The sequence below is a fragment of the Hetaerina americana genome, unplaced genomic scaffold, assembly GCF_022747635.1.
Source record: "Hetaerina americana unplaced genomic scaffold, ioHetAmer1.1.p SCAF_7, whole genome shotgun sequence".
Lineage (NCBI taxonomy): Eukaryota > Metazoa > Arthropoda > Insecta > Odonata > Calopterygidae > Hetaerina > Hetaerina americana.
This window is the reverse complement of record NW_027287316.1, coordinates 22,065,999-22,084,115: the sequence shown is the minus strand read 5'-3', so window position 1 is coordinate 22,084,115 and position 18,117 is coordinate 22,065,999.

Sequence of the window (18,117 nt, the reverse complement as noted above, 5' to 3'; positions counted from 1 at the left end):
AGGGTGATTTCAGGGCGAGAATTTCATGGTACCTTCTAGGTGTGGCAGACACGTCCCCGCAACAGTATTTTGAAGAATTTTAAGCATTTGTACAAGTACGATCAATAAATCTATTTTTCCAGAGAAATAAATAAAATCATCCGTTTCATTTTAATAATGGACCATGTATTATTTGCCTTGGTAAATGGTATATTATTGTGCCCATTAATTGAGCGTTATCTGCATGAAGTGCTAATTTATAAGTTATAGCGGCATAAAGTAAAAAATCATTCACGAATATATTAAACGGTATTCGGCGCATTATAGATCCTTACCCGCCCATACATTTGGAAAGAATCTTTTGGAACATTTTGGTTGTGCATGGAAGGATATTCTGAATAATGCATGAGAATGTAAAAATTAGGATGAAAGAAATTGAGAATGCATCTGGTAAAATGCATCGACCGAGGAGTGTGACTCCGTTTGGTATCGAGTAGCATCGCCGCGCTCTGAAAACCTTGGCGCGGAGTGGCACGCAGTGACGGAATTTTGGTTGCTCCGGACACCGGATACCGTCTTCAAAAGCATCTTGTCACGCAGTTCTGCTTGGCCAAGATGCCTACCCACTTGGTGCAACCCGCTACATATGCGTCACTCTATCAATGATGGATAGAAGGCGATCGCGAGAAAAACAATTCATGAGGATCTCAGCACAAGCACGGTTGCTAGTTATTGGTCCACGAAGCGCATAAGTACCGAAACCAATTCATGAAACTAGATAACACGAAATATAGGAAAGACCCGTTCCATCTCGTCAACTTTCCAATGTTTAGACATTCCTCTTCCGTTATGGTAAACTAGAAACAGTATTAAGCATGAAAATATTTTTCATTGTTTCAGAAAATGAATTCGCACAAAAAATTACGGAGAATACGAAAATAAATGTTTGGCGAAAGAATTGCCAATCCATTGGCTTCCCAACAAATAATTCTCCCAAAACCTATTTCTGCCCAAACCTCGATAGATATTATTCATCAGTAAAATAATAAGGATGAAACTGGAAACATAATGAATTCTTTTTCAATCGCTAAAACCACAAGACGAATAAATGAGGTGAGATCACTGGTTTACTAGAATATCACATCACAAATAGATATTTTTTAAGTGCGAGATGATATTTGGAACAATACCTCGGTTAACTCAGTTGTCTTACAGAGATAACCGAGGAATGTCCAGCACCATTGTCCAACACAAATTTTGGTAATCACGAAAGATTTGAGTTGGTCCACTACAATTTTGTTTTTTAGGATCCTATTGCACAATAAATGCTGTTTTCGCGGCAACCCACGGGAGGCAATCCAAGCCACAATAAGGAGCGTAAAACTAGGACTAAATAAATATTACGACCTTCATAAAGCATGAAGAGAGCGGTTCAGTCACATCTTCGCATACAAGCTGCCGGGAGAGTGTGCGGCAGAGGGTATTATATATACCATCAACCGAAAGACCAATTTGTGTTTATTTGCGAAAATGCACACTAATTTTCATTGCATTATATCTGATTATATTTTAAATATTCCTTCTAAATGTATTTCACAACACCTTCGGCTCTGTTCTTTTGGTGGCCCACGTGTATATTCAGATGAACTGCAGAACGTTAACGGTCGTAATAGATGGTGTATCATCGGACTCAGTGAGCGTGTGGTGTAACATCGGGTGTCTCACAAGGAAGTGTCATCAGCCCGCTATTGTTCCTTTTATACATTAATGACGGCGAGTCTCAGCTCTCCAGTAAACTTTGTCCATTTGCTGAGTGATGCACACGTAAATATCCAGTCATAGAGATAGAGTATCATTAGCTAATGACCTAAATGCAATGCAAAAGTGGTGCGAGACATGGGAGCAGGAATTTAATTTAAATAAATGTGTTTCGACACATTTTTTTAAGAAGAGCATTAGACCCGAAAACACAATACAAGGATCCAACATAAAACACGTGGAAACGGAAAAATTGTTTAGTGTAACACAAACTAAGGATAAATCCTGAGGAAAACACATTCGTGAAATTTGCAGAAGAGCGAAACGTACGATATATGCTATACCAATGCTCATTATTTTCGCCTGTGATCACATCTATTTTTATATCTAATCGTGCGAAGAAAGAAGTATCTTTTAAATCTCTCCGTTCTACACTCTATCTCCATGGAATTTACTTTTACTCAATTACTTCTGCAAGAAATTGTGGAAAAGTGAGGTTTTTCGGAAATAGAAATTTCAGATTGCAATGAAGTTCATTTTTTCAGGGACAATTAACCATGGTTTTATTGTGGACGTGAATCGTGCCAGGGAGAAAACTATATCTGAATATGTCATTTCTGTCTATTATGAGACTATACATAAGCATTTACTTACACGTTTTACTGCCTCCTCATCATAAACTTTCCCACGTGGATGAGTGGCATGAAAACTACAATGGCTGTGATAATACAACAGTAAAATATGGAAAATAAGGAGGGTTTACGGAGTAATTTACGAGGAACTACATCCCTCACCAGGGATCACTCCTCTCACACAAGTATCCAGCAAAACCACACCCAGTAGTTGCTTAAGGTGATTTAAATTACGCGCCAGTGACAACCAAAGATAGCCCTAATGATGCCTCACCAAGGTGTTCCCGAACACAGGATTTAAATCCCCGTAAATCACTCTACAATTTACCTTTCTTTTCCACGTTTAGTTTTAATATTATTATGACCATTGGGGTTTATTACCTATTTATTAATTCATTTAAGGCCGCGGAACTCTAAAAATAATATAGTGATAACCCATATTGACTTTTTTTAGTTTAATTATTATCCCATGAAACAATCTTATCTTTTCAACTCACAGACAATGAGTACGGAATTAGCTTACGTAGATTAATCTTTGGGTAGTATTTAGAGTTCTTTATACTAGTAGCTCGTCTGACCTGCGGAGAGAAATACGAGTATGGCACACTTAGATACCGTAGTGAATGTAGCTGTTGTAAAAAATATTTCCATTACTTGAATTATATAACATATTTTTCCGCAATTTACCTTTAGCTTTGATGTTGCATGCCAGGTGTAGAATGCCATTTCCTACCACATACCTAGCGGTGGCGGGCAGACTAGAGGTTACATGTACAATTATGTCATCCCTATCATTTTTACCGGATCCTCGAAACTCCGATACGATATAGTACATCTACATCTACTTAAATGACCCGCAAGCCGCCGCAAAGGCGTGTGACGGGGGGTGTTAGGGCACCACCCGTAGTTAAGAAAAGAAATAAACCGCATGCAAAGGCCACAAATTTATACGGTCCACCAAAAAAACATGGTATGCATTCATGCTAAACCTTAGTAGAGCCGGTTGGCATGTTAGCTTGGGATTATGTGACACGATGAAATCCGAATGATCGCATAAAATACTCAATTTTTAATATTTTACCGGAAGCTTCAACTATGCACTGAGATGCTGTTTCGTCGCCGTGGGGAAGCCCCGGTCTTAGTTTCCGTTGCCTTGCGAATCGTTTGTATGACTCGGGCGTCCCATCTCCCGACCCGACGGGGTCCGACGCCCCCGGAGCCCCAACACGCCCGCCGCCGGATAGCAACCGGAGCTCCAGAAGGGGCGGCTGCCGAGTCGCTGTGCATTGGGACACCTCCCGCCCCCTTCCTGCACCCCCTCCCCTACCACTTGCACGCACTATTATTGGGCGCGCCTTTAGAGCGCTTGCACCTTTCACGGCCCAAGCCTTTCAAAGTCCCCCAGCGGTCCCTCATCCTTGTTGCGCTCTGACCTGTTCCCCCGCCACCAGATCGTAAGGTTTCGAGCCTTTCAAAATTTCAATAAGCTTTTCGGGTAAAACTAACCCTCGGCCGGGTTCGACTCTAAATAAACAAGGCAACCCTCCGGAACGTCCGCTTTTGCATGTGAAAATTGGCAATTCCATACTGCATGGCGTAAGTATTAATTTTTAATGTTAAAACTTGCGTTTCCGTTGAGGACGAAAACATTTGTGGAGATCGCGAGGCTTGCCGAAGCTTAAGAAACTTGTTGGTGCCCATGCAGTTTGGGACATACATTCTGAATGTGAACGCATCTGGTTAATGCATCTCCAAACATTGACGAAAATTTTAAACGGTTCATTTTAATATTACAATTAAAAGACGATCCTGTATAATTTGAAAGTAAGAATGCAAATACGTGCATTCCTACGACTCCTATTAGAAATTCCCTGTTATATATAGCGTAAATGACGTATCTTTCTCGAATCCATATCATACTTGGCTGAATTTAAAAAAGTATTCTAAAACCAACGTAATATTATTTCTTCTGTTAAAGTACGGATAAATTGTTCGAAATCAAAATATGATGAAAATTTGACTGAAATATTTTTTCTTATTTATCTAAAGCTCGATTAAATGTACAACTTTTTCAATTGACCTCTCTCTCCGTACAACTACCGAAAGCTGATTAATCTGACGAATTGATTTGCAATACGCGAATCACGCTTCAACGTACCGCAAGTATTTGAATGCGTACCTGGTAGGAGCCCTTTTAAATTTGGTTTCAATCGGCTGTATAATGCATTTTAGAGGGCGTATTTATTAATAATGGCGTAATTTCTTGTGAATAGAGAAGGAAAATGAGACGGATATCGACAGCAACGACAGACGTATGCTAAAGGGTGACTTTTGGGGATTGGAAATTAGAAAAGTTAAATCGACTCAAATGCACATTTGGTTTAGACCAACTAGGATAGGAACTGTGTTAAGGATACGTCCACCATTGGATTATGCGCTTTGAATGGGAGCTCGATATTGCATCTGCATTCGTTTAATACTTGGATTCTCAGGCCCTCCAGGTGTCTGCCATCGTCGAACTTTAATTTTGTCGGAAATATTCTGCTCTCGGAGCGCAATGCTGTTGAGTTGGTTGACGGCAACCGGTTGGTTTTGCCCCGATTGGACAACAAAGACTTCGGCACCGAAGGCACTGGAACTGGGGGAGAGGATATCTTTTGTTCAAGCAAAGGACGAATATACGCTCGAGAGGTAGGGGGTGGATTTGCAAGGCCCTGGGTCACCTGAAACTTGGTCTAGCTACCTGAACAGACAATGAGGGCCCGTGGAACCCCAAGTCACCCTCTGGATCTGCACTTCATAGGAATTGCCCACAGCTCTTCAAGCCGATATGGGAACGGGAAGAGTAACTCCAACTGTAGGAGTGGTAACTGGAGAGTTGCTCCAATGGAAGTTAAAACTACCGTTGATATTTTTCGCTCCCCTACATAACACAGGATTAAAAATTAGCTCGCATTTGATCAACTGCCATACTGATATTATACTAGTGTACATCTACATAATACCCCGCAAGCCGCCGCAAGGGTGTGTGGCGGGGGCTGTTAGATTACCAACCGTAAAAAGGAACAATACCACATGCAAAACAACAATATGGAAAATTACACCCACAGCAGCGCACACACTCATGCAAAAGTGTATGCGTACTGCTAATGGTTACACCTACATTTACATAAATACCCCGCGATCCACCATAAAGATGTGTGGCAGGGGACACAAGCGCCAGGTGTGAAGGGCAACGGTTAAGGGAGAGGAAGGGTGTTTAAAGGGAAAAAGCATTCACCCAAAATCCCTGAAAAGGCGCGCACGGTGGTGAAAAGCCGTATGCATGGCAGCGGAAAACTTAGTTTTAAACAATTGTTCATTTTACCCACTATGGAAGTTCTCGGGTATATGAAATTAAATACAGCATCCTTGTATTGGGGGATAAAAAGGAAATTCGTATGACCTTCATTTGTAGGTCTTCATTTTTACGACACACCGGCACCATACCAAGACGGGTCATGCAGAACTGGAAAACAAGAAGGGGAAAATTCTATCCACCCATGGCCATGCAATTTATGGTCCCCCACCCATAACGCCAATATGCATAGGTTAATAAATAAATATAAGCGCAAGTATATGTTAATACATATTCTTATTATTTGGTGGGTGAGGAGAAGGGTTTGTTTGGAGAAAACCTAAGGAGGCAGGAAAAATGGATGAATGGCGTATTGATCGGCAGTGGGATATTGAAGACTGTAATAGAGGGGAGAATGTTGGGCAAACGAGGAAAGGGAAGGAACAGGATAGGGATGTTGGACGGGATGAAGGGAGGACGGAAGAACACAGAGATGAGGGGCTTGATGAAGAGTAGGTTGTTCGATTGTGTTTTATCAGGAGTCACAAAATATTTATTTGGTAGTTGAGCCAATGCAAAACCTACCTTAACCGGTATATTACTTAATAATATATTAATAAGTATATATTGAGTACTACTTTTTCTCCTGAGGAAGACAGTGCTAAATTCCGTCCAAATTATTGAGAAATAACATGTGAGTTTTCTTTGTTCTTATATTGTTTGTTGCTGTCCAAGTTTTTTATTCAACACTTCCGTGTTACTTCGACGAAATCATATGTTTATGTGTGTGTGTGTATACTAGTATATATATATAATAGAAAGATCCAAGCACAGTAATCAACCCGAAGGTCGGTTTGATTGGTGGTGGTTCACCCAGTTCTAATACCGACGGCGTGTGAAATTCACACATCAGGGTTGGGGAGCCAGTTCCCTGTGCCGGTTATGCTTTCCAAGGAAGATCTGGAAATGTTCTCCTCCCTGCTTCTCCATATCGATCTTACGCATCCTCAAGTGATTCGTCATATACTCGTAGACGAGATTTATTCTTAATGGAATTTAAAGTCATACAGCTGTTTAAAAGTTGTGCGTTTTACTTTTAAAGTAATAATTTTACTTATAAATACAGTTAACAACCCGAGATTTAGGTTGATATGTGATGGTGGAGCTCACCCAGTACTAATCCAACGGCGTGTGAAATCCACGTATCAGAGTAGGGGGGCCAGATCCTTCCCCGATAACTATGTATGTCAGCGTAATTTCCAAAACCTAGGATCAATTGTCATAACTCGCCCTTTTCCCATTTTTATAGAGGCAAAGAGACAATGAATGCCTTTTGCTTTCATTCTCTCGAGCTGCACTGATTGTGCTTTGCAGCCATTGCCCATTGAAGCAACAACTTTGTCCTTTAATAGACGGGCGGATGCTGATCGTGGGAGCACGCATAGTTCTGTGAACACGGGGGTGTCTGTGTCAGCGTTGCTACCCTGGAAACCGCTTGTTGCTTACCTGGATTTTTCAAAGGAGCGGAAGGGGATGTACCCCTTCGAGGGCTAACCCAAGATTTCTTTATGCTCCTCTGCCCTCCACCTCCTCTCACTGCAGCCTCGAAACCTCCAAGCCTGACTGTCATCCGGAAATGGAACACTCGGCCATATTGACATAAAATGGTCCGAAGGTGTAGGAGGCAGGGCAGTGAAACATTAGACTGCCATTCTTTCGCAATGGCAACAAAAACGTTACAGTATTAAATCTTAAGGGTACATTTCCACGTAAAATTCTGTCCAACATACCAATAAAATAACTTCGACGATTAAAGGTGAAAGGAGTCGAAATTTCATCTTTTTGACGGCACGTTCATTAAAATATTTTCAAATATTTACTTTAATATTAATACTGCTAGGCCTCTAGTCGGGAATGGCTTTGATTGGAAACACATACCTTATGTATCCCACAAAACTATAAAAAACCTTATTTTTTACGTTTTGAAAGAGAAATATAACATTTCAGTGCATACGGTTGAGAATAAACGGCACCATTAGTTCAATGAGAATATTTATATGCTGCGAAATTGTTAAAATATAACGTCATGGTCACATTTTCATGGTTTGTATTAATTTTTTGATCCCTTACTTATCTCTTCTGGAGGCCAAATCAAATTAACGAGTTATACCGCAGAGTGAACTTGGTTTTGTTGAATAAAATTGATTTATCGAAACATGTTCTACTCCAACTACGGAGCATCGGAGCTACTTGTACATCCAATGAAATTCATCGCATGAAATATATTCCAGAGCAATATTGATTCAAACTGCCCACTATTATCAGTGACAGCCAATGCATTTCTATTTCCGTTTCCTCTGCGGACGGCAAACATGCGCCAAATAAATTTCCCTTAAAGGGAGGACATAGAGTTTTACATATACTCCGCAATGCGCAACCTTGGGAATCTTTACTGAGTGAACGGTTTCAAGTTGTATTTTGTGGAAGTTATCCATCACGGAAAACATAAGAAATGTCTTCTATCTGAACTCCGCGAAATATTTTTTTTAATACACATATGATTGTTACGAATAATGTATTTATTGAACCCATGCCGTGAAATTCACGAAATAATCGCATGTTCAGGTACCTGTACTCCTAATGCCCTCCGTGAGCGGATTATTGTTCCTTTCTTCAGGCATTATTGTCCAAGCAGGGTCGCGATCACGTGACGTGAAAAGCGCACGTGGCTGAACAGGACTTGACTATCCTGTGGGTTCCTGAGACTTAGAAACAGAAACATTGGAATCTCAATTTAATGCAATGATTTAAAGTCCCAAACTCAGTTTAGTCACGATACCACAACGCCTGTCTTAAATGCTTCCGGTAAGGTAGGAATCATGGCTCCTTTCCAATTCAAGGCCCAGTTTTCTAATGCCCCGTTAAATCCAGTCTTTATTTAATGCGAACGTTAACTTAACGTGGAGATTACAAACAAATCCAATTTCATAAAAAAATTAGAATGCTCATCAAAATTAGAATGCTCATCAAAATTAGAATGCTCAATTTGAACAATATAACTGGTGTAACATCGTGTGTCAGTTACTGAGCTCTTTAACGGGCGCTTTTGAACTTACCTTGCGGATATAATACTGAGTTTTGCTTTCAAAGATAGGTTAAATTCAACCTTCAGTTTATCGAGCCGGAATAAAACCTGGCCTAAGAAATGATGATGCTCTACAAAGGGATTAGAATTTGTGGTCTTTGGCCTTTACATCGGAATATTAACACTGATGACAATGGGGACGATTACAAACACCGAAGCCCTAGGTGGCGAAAAATCCACCCTGGCGGGAATCGAACCCGTGAGCCATAGATTAACAGACGAGGGCGTTACCCCGACGCCACCGATGCCGGAGTGAGACCTGGAGAACTGAGCGTTTCGAAATGGGACAGAAGGTCGATGGGAAAAGCAAATTACGATGCGGGCGAATGTAAGCAGTGAAATGACACCCTGAGGTATATGGGTCGTTCAATAAGTACTTACGGAAAGACTATTTTAAAAAATTATTTTGGGTAGATTTTTTTTATTTTTCAATACAATCTCCTTTTAGCTCGATGCACATTTCCCAACGTTTCTCCAAATTTTTCCAACCTCACAAAAAGTAGGATTTCAGGAGGGCCTCAAAATAGGCGTCTGTGCTGACGATTGCTTCCTCGTTCGACGTGAATGGTTTTACGCCGATCCATTTTCCAAGTTTGGGAATAAAAAATGGTCACTGGGGTCCAAATCTAGAGTATACGGTGGTCGTTGTACTAACTTGAACTTTAATTCCATAATTTTCGCCATCGAAACAGCATGTGTGTACCCCTGAATTGTCTTAATGGAGGAGTATTTTTTTTCTTTACCAAATGACGACTTTTTCTTGATTTATTCGCTCATCCGGGGTAATGACGACGCATTACGTACTCTCAATTTATCGTTTGTCCTTTTTACAAATAAAATAGGCTAATGAATCCGCGTGAATTTCCAAAAAACCGTGGCCGACACTTTACCGGCCGCTCTCACCGTCTTCGCCTTCTTCGAAGCCGAATGGTCTTTACCCCACTGTTTGAACTTTTCCATAGCTTCGTCCAGACACGTCATTTGGTAGCCTAAATCGCTTAATTTAGGGAGTACGCCATTTTGAAGGGTGTCCAAACTTGTTAGGCAGAGAGAGGGCGCAAATTTAGGCAAATTTTTGCCCGAATCCTAAATCCGCCATATTGTACCCGATAATTCCAAGTGCTAGAAGCGAGACAACTAGCAGAAGAATAATGCGGGACTGCATTGTATGTATTGATCACTATAAAATTGGTTTTTTCTTCGAGAGAGTTGTTGAGACTTTTGGAGAAGTTCAATCATGTAAACCTCTTTGTTTCGAACGCGCGTACCTATTACTCTCTTAGGTGCTCCCCCTTTTACTGTTGTCGAATAGTGCGCGGGGAAAACGAATACTTGAATCTCTCCGTTCGATGGTCTAATTCACTTATGTTACGACAATTGTCGACCCTGCCAGTGAAATTAGGGGGCCCAATTACTTCTTCAATGTTGGATGCAAAACCGCGCGCCTTATATTTTTGTAATAAGTTTAATCTAGGCCCGAGTCTTCGCTTATCTAAAGGCTTCCACCTCAGATTCTTTATCAAGTGTGTGACGCTTTTTGTTCTTTTGAGCGAATTTTTCAAGAACCTAGCGGCCTTTTTCTGTACCCTATTCAATTCTGTAATTATTTTTTTTACACTCGCCGCGTACTCTATGTGATGTCTTACTAAAGAAGAGAAGCACGCCTTCTTCACTTTTTCATCGCTACACCTACTAACTTTGACGTTTGACTAATGTCAGCTTTTTTAGCGCCCCTCTGCAAATAGTGCACACAGAGGGAATCTGTATGTTTTTGTTTATGTTTAGAGGGAATCTGGAATCTCTGCGAATCCGAAATGCTAAGCTGTGGCTTTATTAATTATTATAAATTAAACGTTGCGTAGTCATAAGGCATATTCGTAGGAGCATGTGTATGAAATTTGATAATATATGTTTTTTCATGTGTGTTAGTTGTAAAGAAATGTTTACGATTTTTTGCGAGTGGATTGGCATGAATTTGTGGATTCTGCATGCGGTTTTATTCTTAAATGCGGGTGGTGACCTAACACCCTCTGCCACACGACCTTGTAGTAGCTTGCGGGGTACTGTGTGGATGAAGATGTACATGCAAGAAGATTCTCATTTTTAGACACGTCGAAAGGACGAAATGAAGGGGAAGGGTGGGGATGTGGGCCACTAATGATCGATTTTCCCACGTCCATACAGTACAGAGGGACATTTTGGGGACACTGATACTTTTGATACTGGTTGTCTTTGAGATAATATATTGGGGTTCGGTGAAAGAAGGGACTATTAAGTTTCAATATCGACCCAATGAAGTCTTTAAATAAAATACTTCAAATGGCAGGAGATCTAGTTTCGTCCCAGGAGATACCGAAGGAGTTCATAAAGGCTTGGAAGGCTGAACTCCGCTATGGTCATGATGCACGTACACATATCCACTTCTAAAGATCCCAGCCACAGATGCCTTGTGGAACTTAATCTCTAAAACACCCCGCTTCTTTTACAAGTAGATTACAAAACAAAATACTTCAGAATTCATTGATGCTGAGTAGTCATTAATCCTTTTTCTTTGTGATTCACGTCCCTATGAATATACCACGGAATTGAAGAAGGGTATATTGTAGTGTGAAGTATCAGACTGTGTCTTGTATGGCGAGACTCGGAAGTGTGGCAGTGTCCAGTATCTTTCCATCAAAAATCTATCTTAAACGGCAGACTATCAAATAATCATTATTATTAATAAGTAATCAATCGGTTAAGATAGGCTTTTGGATGGACACGACTACCAAATAAATATTTTGTGACTCCTAACAAAACACAAAATCCAGCAACCTAATCTACATCAGGTCCCTCACCATCTCTGTGTACTTTCTTCCTCCCTTCATCCCGTCCAACATCCCTATCCTGTTCCTTCCCCTTCCTCGTTTGACTAATATTCTCCCCTCAATTACAGTCTTCAACATCCCGCTGCCGGTCAACACCCCCTTCAGCCACTTTCCCTGCCTCCATAGGATTTCTCCCAACAAACCCCTCTCTTCGCCCACCATACCAAGTACTTCCTCATTTGTTTTCTTCTCTGTCCATTTCACCTTCTCCATTCTTCTCCACACCCACATTTCAAAAGCCTCCAATTTACGTCTATCCTCCTACCTCGGAGACCCTTGAACTCATTAAACAGGCTAATGGAGATGATGCCTTAAGCCGCACAAGAGTTTTTGAGTGGCACAAAAAGTTTAAAGAATGCCAAGAGCTCGTCGAAGACGAGCACCGCGTCGGACGCCCGACGACCGCTCGAACCGATGCTCAGGTGGCCGAAGTGGAAATTTTGACTCTGACAGGCGTTTAACCATCGCCCTTATCAGTGAGAAAACCGGCCTTTCAGTCGGAGCTGTCCACACCATTGTAACAGAGGATCTTGCGATGAGGAAAGTTCGCGCGAAGCTTGTGCCGAAAGTCTTGAGCCAGGAACAAAAACTGTCGCGGGTGGAAATTTCAAAAGAAATTTTGGACTGCGTCCAGGAAGATAAAGATTTTCTCGACAAAGTTATTACCTCAAAGGATAGCTCAAAAGGAGCTCAAAGGATATGGGTCCGACTCCGTCGAGGCGGTTCAAGTGGCGACGACAAAGGCTCTCAACAGTATTCCAGAAACCGACTTCCAGCGGGCTTTTGACGAGTGGCAGACGCACCGAACTAAGTGTATCGATGCAGGAGGAATGTATTTTGAATATTATTAAGTAATTTTAATGATAACAGCAACATACAAAAATTCAAAATTTATATGATTTATATTCCCATCGCTACTTTTGAATACCTACAGTACCGCAAGGATAGAATTATCTCCTGAAAGGTGCATTGTGTTCTCTAAATTAATGCCATTGGTTCCAAATTTTACCATAATTTGAACTTCCCTTGTAGGAAATCGATAAATGAAATAAACTTTTTTCTGATGTATCAGTAAACCCACCTCCTAAGTCATTTTCTAGATCCGTTCATGCATACGCCCACCGGTGAGAGAAAAACCGTGCACTCTCGCAAGTATCGCAATTTCGAGCCGGTTGGCATCTGCGGTGCGTGCCTCCTCGATGCCCATGAGTGAGCCCCGCTCGAGCCCCGCCAGGTGCAACAGTTCTTCGAGAGAAGGCAATCCTCGCCGCCCACCTGTCCCCTCTCAGTCAGAGCGGACCACGGGCGAAGTTTAATCGCCCTCTGGAGCGTCGTTGGCGGGCGTAAGACGCGATGACTATTGAAGCGTCTGCAGGATCGTGGGCTTTTCGTGGGGCGTTGACGCGGAAGGGAGTGGGGCATTGAAATAATTGAGGAGGCTTGAGGGGCTAACTCGCACCCAGCAAAGGGGCGGTCAATGCTCCTGAAATCAGGGGCTGCGTAGTTCTTGGCGATGAGTAATGCGACGCGAATGCTAAACATTTTATTAGTTTCGCCCGGAGACGGAATGGATATAATATTAGACGAATTTAAAATAGAAATGGTGAAATCGGTGATTCAAAATACACTTGATTGCATTTATGAACAGGATTCATTTCTCTGAATCGGGAGAACTATTTATGTTCATGGTGCTCACGATCCATTAAACCCCTGGGACAAATGATGTAATTTTGCCGGCATGATTGGTCTAGAATATAAATCATAAACATATATGCGATAACCAACAAACCAAATGTTATACCATTTTTGAGGAAGAGGAAGACTAAGCGAAATATTAAAGTAGGAATTCATAACATAGAAGCGGTGCAAGAATTGAATTCCTCCCTAAAATCCCAGCTCCTCCCCCAGCATACTTAGCATTTCCGCGTTTGTTTTCCTCTCCGTCCATTACATTTTCTCCATCCGTCTCCACGCCCACCGCTCCAAGGTCCCAAATCTACGCCTATTATCCTGCTCCAATAAAAATTTTTCCAATTCATACACAAAAATTCTCCATATCAAAGTGGTAGCGAACATTTTGTTAGCATCTTTAATCCAACGCTCTGTCATTAATTCCCTCTTCCTTGCGAAAGATACTGTAATCATTTGGGTCTAAAATACTTCCGAGATATTTAAACTGTTCCACCTTAAGTTTATGAATATTTATGCACACATACACACGCAATACATAATTTTCTAATACATTCCAATTTTTATTTGCTTGCCCGAAGATTTTACCGATATTTGTGCCCAAAGTTAAGTCATTAGTTATAGTAACACCAAAGTACCTGTATTTCATCGTATCAACTACTTCTAGGTCAACTCCAACCATTTTTTTAACAAATACCGTTGATATTTTAAAGAAATTTACCACCGAACATTTATTATGGTTTATTGACACTCCCCATTCTGAACATCATTTCGAAATGCAATCTAAATCCTGCGCTAGAATAAAACGATCCTCATCCCCAGATATCTCCCGATAAATCACCGTGTCATCCGCGAACATCCTAATCTTACTTTTCACTTATCGGTTCAAATCGTTAACTAAAATCAAGGAAAGAAACGGCCCGATTACACTTCCCTGAGGTACCCCCGCCGTTGCTCGAACGCTGTCGGAAGTAGCGCCATCAAGGACTACCCTCTGTTGCCGCTCTGAAAGAAAGTCTTCAACCCAATATATTGCGCTCTTGTTTATAGCTGCAAACATTAATTTATGAATTAGTTTTCCCCGGGTAACCTTATCAAATGCCTTTTGAAAATTCAAAACGCTCGCATCAACTTGCCTGCCGAATCCGATAGAAGTAAGGTGTGTGTCAATGATACAAATTTCGTTTCGCATTTGCGGGTTTTTCTGAATCGGGACTTTTCACTCTGTGAGGGATTTGTTAAATATTTCGCCCTTCCGTAAATAGTGCGCATATGTTTTTCCCAAGTAAGATCTGATGCAATGGTGGCCCCTAAGTATTTTACTTCATCCGCGAAGCTCATCTGAATACCTCGGAGTTGAATATGGCTGCGTAGATTTTCGCGGCGGTGGCTTGAAGAATTCTGCATGTCCGGGTTTTCACCGCGTTGTTGTTTGAAGCCGACAACAGTTTCGCCGAAGTTTCATCCGGCGTCTTCAGGTCTTCGACCATCCGGCGAGCCATCTTCGACCTGAAGACGCCGGATGAAACTTCGGCGAAACTGTTGTCGGCTTCAAACAACAACGCGGTGAAAACCCGGACATGCAGAATTCTTCCTCGGAGTTGAAGGTTGAAGTTCGTAAAGTTTGGTCGACGTTTCATCCGGCGTCTTCGACCTGAAGACGCCGGATGAAACTTCGGCGAAACTGTTGTCGGCTTCAAACAACAACGCGGTGAAAACCCGGACATGCAGAATTCTTCCTCGGAGTTGAAGTTTGAAGTTCGTAAAGTTTGGTCGTGTTTTCTATTTTTTAAGAAATGCATGACGGTGTAGTTTTTTGGTATGTGGTTACAGCCCACACTCAGCACACCGGTTTGAATATTGTTAAAGTCAGTTTTAGTGATAATTGCGTCATTCGCTTTTCCTGTAGGCCACAGTGCCATCGGCAAATATGATAGTCTTAAGCTCCTTTTTATTTTACAGGTGACATCAATAATTTATAGAGGAAATAGAAGTGGCCCTATGACGTTACCCCGTCGGACCTCGGATGCTACTTTTTTAAAATTAGAGTTAGACCCATTTACATAATATCCCCCAAGCCGCTGCAAGGGCGTGTGGTGGTGAGTGTTAGGTCACCATCCGTAAAAGAGGATACAACCGCATACGAAATCAATATATTTATTCTAACATACACACATAGTGGCATATACATTCATGTAAAAACGTTATTAACGTACACGTATGCATATACGTATACTATTAATAAACAAACACATACCTTGGAATGTTGTAAAAATGTATCCAATAACGTACAAACATGAAAGGAGGCGAAATACCACTAACACATGGACATGCAACATACAATGGTCTCCGCCTCCAAGGACATACGATATCTCATACCCCACCTCCAGGTAGGGTATGAGATATGTCCAGGTATGTCCAGATACCTCCAGGTAGGGTATGAGACACAAGGCTGCAGACAGCGGGAGGGTCCCCACCACAGAGAGAGACGAGGGATGGAAGGGGAAACTGAGAGTAATGCTTACTCTGTTTTGTTTGTTTTTAAGTCACTCAAACGAGGTACATTCTTTACTAGCATGCATACGGTCATGCGGGAAGGGTTGGGACAATAAAACACACAAGGCACTACAGTAGGAGAGATCATGTCATCTATTATCAACTTTTATTTGCGGTCTGTAAGGAAGTCCCGAATTCAGTTCATAATTTTGTCATTTGTTCTGTATCATTATTTTAGATATTTTAGTACCCTGCAAGCCACGGCAAGGGTGTGTGGCAGGGGGTCAATACAGACCAGACTACTTTTGACCCGAATCCCTACCGCGTTCGGACAATGTTATCCTGATCACTTATTATTTGTGGAAAAAATGATATGTTAAATCTATCTGTTCTATCTCTTTCATTTTATTGACATGATCTCTCCTACTGTTGTACGATGGGGGTAACAATACACGTTCAATATCACTGCTCTCATAAGGAGGAGGGAATAGATGACAGGGACGTTGGGTAAGGATGCTAAGAAAAGGCTCATTAAAACTTTGATGTGGAGCTTAGTTGTGTATGGTGCGGAAGCATAGTCATTGAAGCAGGATGATAGGCGTAGATTGGAGGCTCTTGAAATGTAAGTGTGGAGAAGGATTGAGAAGGTGAAATGGACGGAAAGGAAAACAAACGAGTGGATGCTGGGTTGGTGGGGGAGGATTGTTGAGAGAGATCATGTCGCGTGGGCATAGTAGAGTTGGGTTCGTGGAATCAAAGAGTGGCTTTCATTGCTATACATTTATTGGACTTACTACACAAGGAGCCCGGCCCGGAAGGAAAGAGGAAGCGTAGAGACAACGGCAGGTTCGGCCTCCGCAAGAGAGTTCCACAACCTTTAGTGTCTCCGGGGAGGGAGCAGCGTAGAGTCAGCAGCAGGTTCGGCCTCCGCAAGAGAGTTCCACAACCTTTAATGTCGCCAGTCACTGCCCTGCTTTGCTTGGGGCGCTCGGGGTTTATATATGAATTCCCGGGTACAAAGACCGAGCGCCGAACTCCGTATCATTAGCGGTAGGGGAGAGAGCAGGTTAACCTCGGTAGTGGGTGACTGTGTCCAGCCACCGTTCGCCAAATTTGCTATCGCGAATTCGGCGAAAAGGACACTAGCTCGCATGAGTCCTTCTAGATGTCCGAGCATCATGTCCCCGCGACATTGTGTATTGAGACTGCCATCCACTTGGCTTTTCCGAAACATCAGAACTAGCATCATGTCCCCGCGACAATCATAATGAGCGAGGAAATATGGATGGAAGGCATTGGGATGTTGAAGACTATGATGGATGGGAGAATGTGAAGCAAACGAGGAAAGCTTAGGAATAAAATAGGGCTGTTGGACGGGATAAAAGGAGGAAGGAAGTATACGGAGATGAATAGGGACTTGTTGTAGAGTAAGATGATGGCTTGAGTTTTGCTAAGAGGGACAAGAGAATTATTTGATTGTTTATTGTCCATCGAAAACCTATCTAAATCGGTAGGATACCTATAAAATCAATACATACACACGCACATACACGCCATATACCTATTAGGTAGTGTGGATGTTCCACCGACGTAGATCCCACCAACTCTACTTTCACCCATTCAAGCTGTTTTTCTCCTATTTTAAAAATTTATATATGACCTCTTGACGGATTTGTTTACAAATGAAACTGCCTGACTCCTCGAAAGTTTAGCGAAGGAAAGTAAAAAAAAATTGGGCGTTTATAAATTTACAATTAAAATAAGAGCATGGGTTCCCGGGAAGATAACGTTTTCGGGTGCAAATATGCTTGAAGTGGAAAATAAAAATTGAAATTACCTCAAATGGGAGCAATAATATTCTTCGCTAATTAGCGACAAACCTAACAGATATTGTCATAAATATGGAAAGTGTAGAAGGTGCCATTAAGGTATCTCGATCCCTACTTGAGGTGCTTTGTGGAGGGCACTTTGAGAGAGTACGCCGTCCGTCGGATGGGACGTTAAACTGCGGACCCCTTGGCGCCTTTCGTAAAGAGTAGGCTAATGCCGACGCCGGGTTTCTCTCCACCCTTCATCCTTTCCTGTCCATCTCCTATGGCGCAAATGACCTTAGCTGTCGGTCGCCTCCCCTCAAAACTACTACTACTAGGTGCCATTAATGAACTTAAAGTAATTGGCCTATATAGATTAGTAAACCTTCCCTAACTTTGGTCA